This window comes from Rhinoderma darwinii, chromosome 5 (assembly GCF_050947455.1).
Source record: "Rhinoderma darwinii isolate aRhiDar2 chromosome 5, aRhiDar2.hap1, whole genome shotgun sequence".
NCBI lineage: Eukaryota > Metazoa > Chordata > Amphibia > Anura > Rhinodermatidae > Rhinoderma > Rhinoderma darwinii.
The window spans coordinates 252,447,993-252,460,350 of NC_134691.1; positions in this window are offsets into that span (position 1 = coordinate 252,447,993).

Sequence of the window (12,358 nt, forward strand, 5' to 3'; positions counted from 1 at the left end):
ACAAAGAAGCTAACGTCTTGGCGTTAGGTAGCTTTTTAAGGGGCACAAAGTGGCACATCTTGCTGAAGCGGTCGACTACCACCCACACCACCGACTTGCCCTGAGATGGAGGCAAATCGGTGATAAAATCCATAGAGATATGGGTCCAAGGTCTCTGGGGAATGGGCAAGGAACGTAGTAGGCCCGCAGGTCGGGACCTAGGGGTTTTGGACCTAGCGCAAACCTCACAAGCGGCGACGTAAGCCCTAACGTCTTCAGGCAACCCAGGCCACCAATAGTTTCTGGTAATGAGGTGTTTGGTGCCCAAGATGCCAGGATGACCAGATAGAGCGGAGTCATGGTTTTCCCTGAGTACCCTCAGCCGGTATTGCAGGGGAACAAACAGTTTGTCCCCAGGGACGTTCCCGGGAGCTGCACCCTGATCAGCCGCGATATCAGAAGCTAAATCAGAATCCGTGGCAGAGACGATTATACCAGGGGGTAAAATACAAGCAGGATCCTTCTCGGAAGGAGGATTGGCCATGAAGCTACGTGACAGAGCATCAGCCTTAATATTCTTGGACCCAGCCCTATAGGTAACCAAGAAATTAAATCTGGTAAAGAATAGTGCCCACCGAGCTTGTCTAGGATTAAGCCTCCGGGCCGATTCTAGGAAAACCAGATTCTTGTGATCCGTAAGAACCGTTACCTGGTGTCTGGCCCCCTCCAGGAAGTGCCGCCACTCCTCAAAAGCCCATTTAATGGCTAGAAGTTCGCGGTTGCCAATATCATAGTTACTCTCCGTGGGCGAAAACTTCCTAGAGAAGTAAGCACAGGGGCGGAGATGGGTGAGGGAGCTGGTACCCTGGGACAAGACGGCCCCCACTCCCACCTCGGAAGCGTCAACCTCCACAATAAATGGCTCCTCTTGGTTGGGCTGAATCAGCACGGGGGCCGAGATAAAGCACTTCTTGAGAGTCTCAAAGGCCTGGACGGCCTCAGGGGGCCAATGGAGGATATCAGCACCCTTGCGGGTAAGGTCCGTAAGAGGCTTAGCGACGACCGAGAAGTTGGCAATAAATCTCCTGTAATAGTTGGCGAACCCTAAAAAACACTGTAACGCCTTAAGGGAGGCAGGTTGGACCCATTCCGCCACAGCCTGAACCTTGGCAGGGTCCATGCGGAATTCATGAGGAGTGAGGATTTGCCCTAAAAATGGTATCTCCTGCACCCCAAAGACACATTTTTCAGTCTTAGCAAACAGATTATTCTCCCGAAGGACCTGGAGCACCTTCCTGACATGCTCCACGTGGGAGGACCAGTCCTTGGAAAACACCAGTATGTCATCAAGGTACACAACAAGAAAATTACCCAGGTACTCTCTCAGGATTTCATTAATAAAATTCTGGAAGACAGCAGGGGCATTACACAACCCAAAGGGCATGACCAGGTATTCGAAATGACCCTCGGGTGTGTTGAACGCAGTTTTCCACTCATCCCCCTCTTTGATGCGGATAAGGTTATATGCCCCCCGTAGATCGAACTTAGAAAACCATTGGGCTCCCTGAACCTGATTAAAAAGATCCGGAATCAAAGGAAGTGGGTACTGGTTCCTTACGGTGACCTTATTCAGGTTACGATAATCAATGCACGGCCTAAGACCACCATCCTTCTTCCCCACGAAGAAGAAGCCAGCACCTACAGGAGAAGTCGAGGGGCGAATGAAACCCTTGGCCAGGCATTCTTGGATATACACCCTCATAGCTTCACGTTCAGGACATGAAAGATTAAATATCCTACCCTTAGGAAGCTTGGCACCAGGCACCAAATCGATAGCGCAATCGTAATCTCTATGGGGGGGCAACACCTCGCAGGCCTCCTTAGAAAACACATCGGCGAAGTCCTGAACAAACTCAGGAAGCGTGTTTACCTCCTCCCGGGGAGAAATAGAGTTAACAGAAAGACATGACATAAGACATTCATTACCCCATTTGGTAAGGTCCCCAGTATTCCAATCAAACGTGGGATTATGCAACTGCAACCAGGGAAGGCCTAAAACCAGATCAGACGATAATCCCTGCATCACCAGTACAGAGCACTGCTCCAAATGCATGGAGCCAACCAGGAGTTCAAAAACAGGGGTATGCTGAGTAAAATAACCATTAGCAAGGGGAGTTGAGTCGATACCTACTACAGGGATAGGATAAGGTAAATCAATACAAGGCATCTTTAGAGACATAGCAAATTCCACAGACATGATATTAGCAGATGAGCCAGAATCCACGAAAGCACTGCCCGTGGCAGACAGGCCAGCAAACGAGACCTGAAAGGAAAGCAAAATTTTATTGCGTTTCACATTAACGGGAAATACCTGTGCGCCCACGTGACCTCCCCGATGATCACTTAGGCGCGGAAGTTTTCCGGCTTCTTATTCTTGCGCCTGGGACAGGTGTTCAGTAGATGCTTGTCGTCCCCACAGTAGAAGCAGAGACCATTCCTTCTGCGAAACTCCCTACGTTGTCGAGGGGACATGGAGGCCCCGAGTTGCATAGGTACCTCCGAGTCCTCCGTGGAGGGGCGAGGAGACGGGACCTCGGGGGGGGATCGCAGAAAAGTCAGAGGGGAGCACACTGAAGCGTTCTAGCTGACGTTCCCTGAGACGTCGGTCAAGTCATACTGCTAGGGCCATAACCTGGTCAAGGGAGTCAGACGAGGGGTAGCTAACCAGCAGATCCTTCAGGGCGTCAGATAATCCTAACCTAAACTGGCACCTTAGGGCCGGATCGTTCCACTGAGAAGCTACGCACCACTTCCTAAAATCAGAACAGTATTCCTCAACCGGTCTCCTACCCTGACGTAAGGTCACCAGCTGACTCTCGGCTAAAGCAGTCCTGTCAGTCTCGTCGTAAATGAGTCCGAGGGCAGAGAAAAAACGATCAACAGAGGAAAGTTCAGGGGCGTCAGGAGCCAAGGAGAAGGCCCACTCTTGGGGCCCTTCCTGGAGTCGGGATATGATGATACCCACCCGCTGGTTCTCGGAACCTGAGGAGTGGGGCTTTAGGCGGAAATACAGTCTGCAACTCTCCCGGAAGGAGAGAAACGTCTTACGGTCCCCTGAGAACCGGTCAGGTAACTTGAGGTCGGGTTCTAGAGGTGAGGTGAGGGGTACTACTAAAGCAGCGTCACCCTGATTGACCCTTTGGGCCAGGGCCTGGACCTGTAGGGAGAGGCCCTGCATCTGCTGGGTCAGGGTCTCAAGGGGGTCCATGATAGCGTCAGCGTAGGAGAAATGGTAGACTAGGTAAGGGCTTGTAATTATGTAATGGCAGAAAGGAGGTGAAGGGAAAGTGAGCCCTAATCTACCCACCGCCCTGTCCCTGCCTACTTGCAACGACCCGCCCTAGGCGACGAGGTACAACTGGGCGGCGGTCCCTACGCTGTCTAAGTGCACAGGAAAACAAACAGGGAACACGCAAGGGAAGGGGCAGTAGCCACGGAACGCCACAAGGAAACGGAGCGGCGAACGAAAGTCAGGACCAGGACGAAGTGAGTACACCCAAGCGGGCACGGAGACAGAAGCAAGCCAGGGGCAAAGCAAAGCAGGTCAAGCAGAACTGCAGCAAGGCAGAAGCACGGCAGAAGCAGGCTGGAGCAAGCAGCAGTGGGGCCAGGAATCCAAAAGAATTACAAGCACTGAGGGAGAGAACAGGGCAGGTAATAAAGGACAGGGGGCGGAGCTAACTCCGACAGACCAGGCCGCGATAGGCTCTCCCACTCCTGAGCCTGCCACCCTGGTTGGTGGGAGATGGTGTCAGTCGAACAGGTCTGGCCTCAGGTGTGGATTGATTAATCCCAGGAGTATACCTAGATGAAGTACCTGGCAGATCCCTAACAGTATATTTTTTTAGGTATCTATCTGTGCAAATGTACTATGCTTAGCACCTGCCTAATAATATTGATTTATGCTCTTTGTGGGATCTTTTGACCATTTTAACATTTGGGGGACCAGGCTGCTTTTATGTTCGGATTCCATCTCTTTATGAGGGTTCATTCTTTTTACTGTGTATAGTTGTAATGTGTTTTCTGTGTATTTTTCACTGAAATAAAGATTGTTTGTAATTTTGCAAATACTTGGTCGTGACTTTTCTTCTCTTTCTGGTTTATTATATCAGTCACTGTGACCATTGCCACAATTTGGGGCATTGCTCGGTTTGCTACTTTTTATGTGCACCAAACAGACAGATCCTTTTTGTACAGAGTTTGCGTCCACTGGGTAAAGCAACGGGCTCCTAAAGTGGGCTACCGTAGTAGTTAACTGACAGGTTGGGCATGATTTACAATAGTTCGCAACCTCTTTATAACAGCCTGGCCAGTACAATCTTTGTAGGATCCTTTCCTGGGTCTTATCTGTACCTAAATGACCACCTAGCACATGGGTGTGAGCCATGTCCAGTACCATACGTCTATATGGGGCGGGTACCAGCAACTGTTCAACTAGGGTCTCCCTTATTTGCGTGACCCGATACAGTAGATCCCCATTAAGAGCAAAATGGGGAAAACATTTATCCGCATTACGACCCTGCGGAACACCATTAATGACAGTCACATTTCCGAAGGCATTTTTTAGGGTGGGGTCTCTCAGTTGAGCTGTTCCAAAGTTGTCCCGGGATACCTCAAGATCAGGGGGATTTGCCTCAGGACCTGCAGGCTCACCCTCTTCTCCTGCTAAAACCGCCAGAGGAAAATTGTCGGCCCCCTTTTCTGTTTCCGCTACTGCCTCAGTGGGCCCATCCTAATTTAAAGGAACAGGGTGCAAAGACAAAATATCAACCATATTCCTGCCCCCCCCCCCCTAGCCGACCTGTGGTCCCACAGCTCCCAGAACAAGGGAAAGTCACGGCCAATGATAAAGGCATGAATCAAATTATTTACAACCGCGACCTCATGGGCCTGAGACCCACAGTCAGTCTCTTTAGTTACGTTGGCCACCGGGGAGGCCTTGGTGTCCCCATGTACACATATCACCCCCATCCGCCTTTCCGGGTTAACCAGTACATGTGGTAGGGTGGCCCGCAAGAGTGTGACCAGACTCCCTGAGTCCAGGAGGGCTGTGACAACGGCCCCATTCACAAGGATTTGTCGCTCCTGTAGTCCCTCATCCTGTCAGGTACCAGCACTGCAGGCCAAATGGGCCCGGCTGCTGGCACCTCCAACAGAGGAAGTCAGGTCTACTCTAGATTGGAGACTGGAACTGTTGGGTGCCTGGTGCTAGGGGTTTAAACTTTAGTTTCCCTCCTCGTGGCAACTCTGCCATTCGGGTCCTAGGGACCGGATTCGCTCCAACCGCAGCAGGGTGTACCTCGTAGCTTTGCTCAGGTGGTCGCACTTTTGGTTCAGGGGCAAGAAAATCTTCAGTAGAGGTATACCTCTCGACTGCCGAAAGCATTTGGTCTAGAGTCTGGGGGGCTCCCTGGGCAACCCAGCGATACAACTCTCTTGGCAGGCTACTCATGTAGCAGTCCATCACCACTCTTTCCACCATCTCCCTAGGATTTAGGATTTTGGGCTGAAACCACTTGCGTGCGAGATGCAGGAGATCGAACAGCTGGGATCGCGGTGGTTTAGTCCTCTCGTACCGCCAAGCATGAACCCGACGAGCCCGCACTTAAAGGGTAACCCCCAACCGAGCCAGTATCTCTGCTTTCAATAGATGATAGTCATTGGCTTGCTCCTGTGTCAGGTCGAAGTATGCCTTTTGTGGTTCTCCCACTAAAAATGGTGCCAGGACCTCTGCCCACTCTTTCAGAGGGAGTTTCTCTCGCTCGGCCAACCTTTCAAACATGGTTATATATGCCTCCACATCATCTGCAGCAGTCATTTTCTGCAGGGTACTTTGCACTGTTTTGTGTGACCCAATACAGTAGATCCCCATTAAGAGCAAAATGGGGAAAACATTTATCCGCATTACGACCCTGCGGAACACCATTAATGACGGCCACATTTCCGAAGGCATTTTTTAGGGTGGGGTCTCTCAGTTGAGCTGTTCCAAAGTTGTCCCGGGATACCTCAAGATCAGGGGGATTTGCCTCAGGACCTGCAGGCTCACCCTCTTCTCCTGCTAAAACCGCCAGAGGACAATTGTCGGCCCCCTTTTCTGTTTCCGCTACTGCCTCAGTGGGCCCATCCTAATTTAAAGGAACAGGGTGCAAAGACAAAATATCAACCATATTCCTGCCCCCCCCCTAGCCGACCTGTGGTCCCACAGCTCCCAGAACAAGGGAAAGTCACGGCCAATGATAAAGGCATGAATCAAATTATTTACAACCGCGACCTCATGGGCCTGAGACCCACAGTCAGTCTCTTTAGTGACGTTGGCCACCGGGTAGTCCTTGGTGTCCCCATGTACACATATCACCCCCATCCGCCTTTCCGGGTTAACCAGTACATGTGGTAGGGTGGCCCGCAAGAGTGTGACCAGACTCCCTGAGTCCAGGAGGGCTGTGACAACGGCCCCATTCACAAGGACTTGTCGCTCCTGTAGTCCCTCATCCTGTCAGGTACCAGCACTGCAGGCCAAATGGGCCTGGCTGCTGGCACCTCCAACAGAGGAAGTCAGGTCTACTCCGGATTGGAGACTGGAACTGTTGGGTGCCTGGTGCTAGGGGTTTAAACTTTAGTTTCCCTCCTCGTGGCAACTCTGCCATTCGGGTCCTAGGGACCGGATTCGCTCCGACCGCAGCAGGGTTACCTCGTAGCTTTGCTCAGGAGGTCGCACTTTTGGTTCAGGGGCAAGAAAATCTTCAGTAGAGGTATACCTCTCGACTGCCGAAAGCATTTGGTCTAGAGTCTGGGGGGCTCCCTGGGCAACCCAGCGATACAACTCTCTTGGCAGGCTATTCATGTAGCGGTCCATCACCACTCTTTCCACCATCTCCCTAGGATTTAGGATTTTGGGCTGAAACCACTTGCGTGCGAGATGCAGGAGATCGAACAGCTGGGATCGCGGTGGTTTAGTCCTCTCGTACCGCCAAGCATGACCCCGACGAGCCCGCACTTAAAGGGCTTATTTTGTTGTGGGACGAAATTATTTTATTTTTTACATTGTGCTTGGGGAAAATAGGGAAAAGGTTTTTTTTTTGACACTCCTAAAAATGTATCTAACATTTTTTATTTTTTACACATTATTAGCTCCACTAGGGGACTTGAACCAGCGGCCACTTGGTTACATGTGGAGTTACTGAAACAGTGTAACTACGCTGTTTCCCTAATTCCCATAGTAGTGAATGACAGTTACCGAAGCAGCGTAGCATGCGAGCTACGCTGTGTCCGTAACTACTGTTCAGTTCTATGGGTGTTACGGAAACAGCGTAGCTCCGCGAGTTACGCTGTTACAGTAACTCCACATGTAATCAAGTGGCCGGGAGAGCACAGACAGCTAGAACGGGGTTTAGGGGGGCCCATTCTAGAGATAGGTGCGGGTTCCAGAGGTGGGACCTGCATCTATCTGACATTTATGACATATCCTGTGGATATGTCATAAATGTCCTTCATAGAAAAACCCCTAGAAATACCACGGTCGCTATTGACCACGGCATTTAACTAGTTAAAGGGGTTTGCCATAAAACACATGTATCCCCTACCCACAGAATAGGGGATACATGTGAGATCGCTGGGGGTCCGATCGCTGGGACCCCCAGCAATAGGGAAAACAGGGGAGCGAAAGTCACCCAGAGCGCTAGGTGAGAAGACTGGACTTCCGGGTTCTGTGTCCGGCTTATCCGTTCCGCAGCTCCATAGAGATCAATGGAGAGCCGCTCGTTCATGCGCAGAATAATCCCATTGATCTCTATGAAGCTGCCGGACACAGAAAGCGGAAGTCACAGCTTCTCGTGCAGCGGTCTTGGTAACTTTCGGTCCCCGTTCCCCTTATCGATCACACATGTATCCCCCATCCTGTGGATAGGGGATACATGTGTTTTATGGCACAACCCCTTTAAACTGCCAGGAACATCAGTTAAAGCTGACACCTGTAGTGTATGGAGCGGGCTCAGTGCGTGAGCCCGCTCCATACATCACCCCCCTCAAGCTCCATGATGTGCCGACACGTCATAGGTCGTGAAGGGGTTAAGTAATGAAGCAGTCATGGTGCCCGATGCCGGGTCCCTTGACTGCGGGCTATAAGACGCAGGGACTTTTTAGCCAGAATTATTCTTGCTAATAACTGAGTCTTAATGTCTGAAAAATATGGTAATTGATCACCAAGTACATTTCTGGTTTTCAGAAGTATTTTTTGCACGGCTTATTTTATGACCCCTGTGGTGTAACTACCTCTGTAATAGTCATAGCAGCTACTACGGGGCCCGCAGCTAGCGGGGCACGCGGAGGCTCCATTTGAAGCCGCTTTGGCTGCTGCAGCGACGCCACATTCAATAGTATTGAACGCTATAACAGCACAGGGTGCTATCTCCCTGCTCTCTCATAGGGTACACATACCTCCCAACCGTCCTGCGGGGTGTCCCGGCCAGGGGTATTTCCGGCTGTCAACTGTACCTGTGTCCTCAGGACGCAGATTAAGTTGAACTCAATTCTGAAGCAGGGAACCATCAGCTCCCTGCTTCAGAATTAATTCAGAGCGGAGGAGTAGAGGGAGCTCCGCCGCTCGCCGAGGACTCCCCGGGCACAGCACTACTTTAAGCGATGTGCTCGGGGAAGCCCTGATGTAATTGTCCATATATGGACAGTGACGTCAGTGGCTACTCCTAGAGCGGTATCCCAATTGCCGATGATCTGGCTGGGGATTCCGCTCCTAGAAGAAACCCCTGAGGTCACTGTCCATATATGAACAGTGACGTCAGGGGCTCCTCCTGGAGCCAGAGTCAGCAACGGGGATTCCGCTCAAGGAGTAGCCACTGACGTCACTGTCCATATATTCCCTCTAGGAATCCCCGGCCTATGCTCTGGCTGTGGATTCCGCTCCTAGAGGAAGTCCCAATGGCACTATCTATGGGCGGGAGTGTGGCACTATTTTCAAGGGGGTGTGGCACTATCTACATAGACACTGTGGCACTATATAGGGGCACTATCTAGAAGGGCACTGGCACTAGGGGTAGCTAAGGAGGCATTATACTGCATAAGGGCAGCTAGGGGGCATTATACCCTATTGGAGCAGCTTTGGGGGCATTAAGCTGCATGGGGCCAGCTTTGGGGGCATTAAGCTGTATGGGGCAGCTAGGAGGCATTATACTGTATGGGGCAGCTATGGGGCATTATACTGTATGGGGTAGCTATGGGGGGCATTACGCTGCATGGGGCAGCTATGGGACATTACGGTGTATGGGGGCATCTGTGTGGGCATTATACTGTATGGTGGCATCTGTGGCCATCATACTGTTTGGGGCATCTGCGTGGGAATTATACTGTATGGGGCATCTGTGTTTGTGTTATACTGTATGGGGCATCTATGGGTCAGTATACTGTATGGTGGCAGCTAGAGGGCATTATACTGTGTTGGGCAGGTATTTGGTATTATACTGTATGGGGCAGCTATGAGGCATTATACTGTATGGGTCAGCTATAGGGGCATTATATTGCATGGGGTAGCTATGGAGGGCATTACGCTGCATGGGGGCAGCTATGGGCCATTATGCTGTATGGGGGCATCTGTGTGGGCATAACACTGTATGAGGCATCTGCGTGGGAATTATACTGTATGGGGCATCTGTGTTGGCCTTATACTGTATGGGGCATCTATGGGTCAGTATACTGTATAGTGGCAGCTATGGGGCCATTATATTGTATGGTGGCAGCTAGAGGGCATTATACTGTGTGGTTTGGTATTACTGTGTGGGAGGCACTATGGAAGCATGATACTGTGTGGGCTGAACCGGTGTGTATGGGTGGGGATTGGTGGTATTAGAGGTGTGGCTTAAAATTTGTAAAAAAAAATTGCCATGACGTGCTGCGCGCCGCATTGGTTGTCCCTCTGTGTGTTACTTGAAAGTGTAGCACTGTCTACAGGGGGGCTGTATTGCATTGTATGGGGAGACTGTATAGAACTGTCTACAGGAGGCGCTGTATAGCCCTGTCTACAGGAGGGCTGTATAGCACTGTCTACAGGGGGGCTGTATAGAACTGTCTACATGGGGGGCTGTATAGCACTGTCTACAGGGGGAGCTGTATAGCACTGTCTACAGGGAGGGCTGTATAGCACTGCCTACAGGGGGCTGTATAGCACTGTTTACAGGGGGCTGTATGGCACAATCTACAAGAGGGGGGTTGTATTGCCCTATCTACAGGGGGGCACTATCTACAAGGGTGGGCTGTGTGTTGCATTCAGGGGAGGGGGGCCCAGTCAAAAGTTTGCTACGGGGCCCAGTGTTTCCTAGTTACGCAGCTGTTTGACCCCTTAGTGACTTTGCAATTAACCAATGGTGGTAAAACATCCGAATCTGTCCAAAAAATCCACCAACGAGGAAAATTGACATCCCAGGGTATACTTTAAGGTATATATTGAAAAAAGTGGAACAGGGAGGATACAGTGTATTGCACTGTATATTTAGTGTATATATATATATATATATATATATATATATATATACTGTGTATATATATATATATACACTGTGTATACATACAGGGTGGGCCATTTATATGGATACACCTGTAAAGGATCTGCCAGGCACAGCTTCGGGGTTAACGCCCATAGATAATCAGTCTGCACCTGCTTCTATGTCTGTGAGACTGACTCCATCTTCCACCACTCAGGGTGGCAGGCTTAGGAGTGGGAGAACCTATCACAGCCTGGCCAGACGGAGCTAGCTCCCGCCCTCTGTCTATTTATACCTGCCTTTCCTGTTCCTCCTTTGCTTGTGATTCTTCTCCTTTGGTTTCCTGGCCCTGCTGCAGTTTCTTGTACTATTGTCCTTGCTTCATATTGACCCCGGCTTGCTGACTACTCTCCTGCTCTGCGTTTGGTACCTCGTACACTCCTTGTTTTACTCGGCTTGTTTACTACTCTTCTGCTCTGCGTTTGGCACCTCGTACTCTCCCGGTTTGACTCGCCTTGTTCACTTCTCTTGTTGCTCACGGTGTTGCCGTGGGCAACTGCCCCTTTCTCCCCCTAGCTCTGTGTACCCTTGTCTGTTTGTCTGTCGTGCACACATTGAGCGTAGGGACCGTCGCCCAGTTGTACCCCGTCACCTAGGGCGGGTCGTTGCAAGTAGGCAGGGACTGAGTGGCGGGTAGATTAGGGCTCACTTGTCTGTCTCCCCACCCCCGTCATTACATAATCACAAGCCCATACCTAGTCTACCCTGGTCCCTGACACTACTATGGACGCCCTGGAGACCCTGGCTCAGCAAATGCAGGGTCTCTCCCTACAGGTCCAGGCCCTGGCTCAGAGGGTCAACCAGCCTGATGCTAACATGGTAGTCCCCCTCACCTCACCTCTTGAACCCCACCTCAAGTTGCCCGACCGGTTCTCAGGGGACCGGAAGACATTTCTCTCCTTTCGGGAGAGTTGTAGGCTCTATTTTCATTTGAAGCCCCACTCCTCAGGTTCTGAGAGCCAGCGGGTGGGTATAATTATGTCCCGGCTCCAGGAAGGGCCCCAAGAATGGGCCTTCTCCTTGGCTCCTGACGCCCCTGAACTTTCCTCCGTTGATCTTTTCTTTTCTGCTCTCGGACTCATCCATGACGAGACTGACAAGACTGCTTTTGCCGAGAGTCAGCTGGTGACCTTACGTCAGGGTAAGAGACCTGTTGAGGAGTATTGCTCTGACTTTAGGAAGTGGTGCGTAGCTTCTCGGTGGAATGACCCCGCCTTAAGGTGCCAGTTTAGGTTGGGTCTGTCGAACGCCCTGAAAGATCTGCTAGTTAGTTATCCCTCTTCTGACTCCCTAGACCAGGTTATGGCTTTAGCGGTACGACTTGACCGACGTCTCAGGGAACGACGACTTGAGCGTCTTGATGTTTTCTCCTCTGACTCCCCCATGATGCCTCCAGAGGTTCCGTTGCTTCGTTCCTCCCCGGAAGACTCGGAGGTACCTATGCAACTCGGGGCCTCCGTGTCCCCCCAACAACGTAGAGATTTCCGCAGGAAGAATGGTCTCTGCTTCTACTGTGGGGATGTCAAGCATCAAGTGAACAACTGTCCTAAGCGTAAGAATGCAGCCGGAGAACTTCCGCGCCTAAGTGATCATCAGGGAGGTCACTTGGGCGCACAGGTATTTCCCGAAAATATGAAACGTAATAAAATCTTGCTTCCCTTTCAGGTCTCTTTTGGTGGTAGGTCTGCTACCGGCAGTGCCTTCGTGGATTCAGGGTCTTCTGCTAATATCATGTCTGTGGAATTTGCTATGTCTCTAGCTATGCCTTTGAT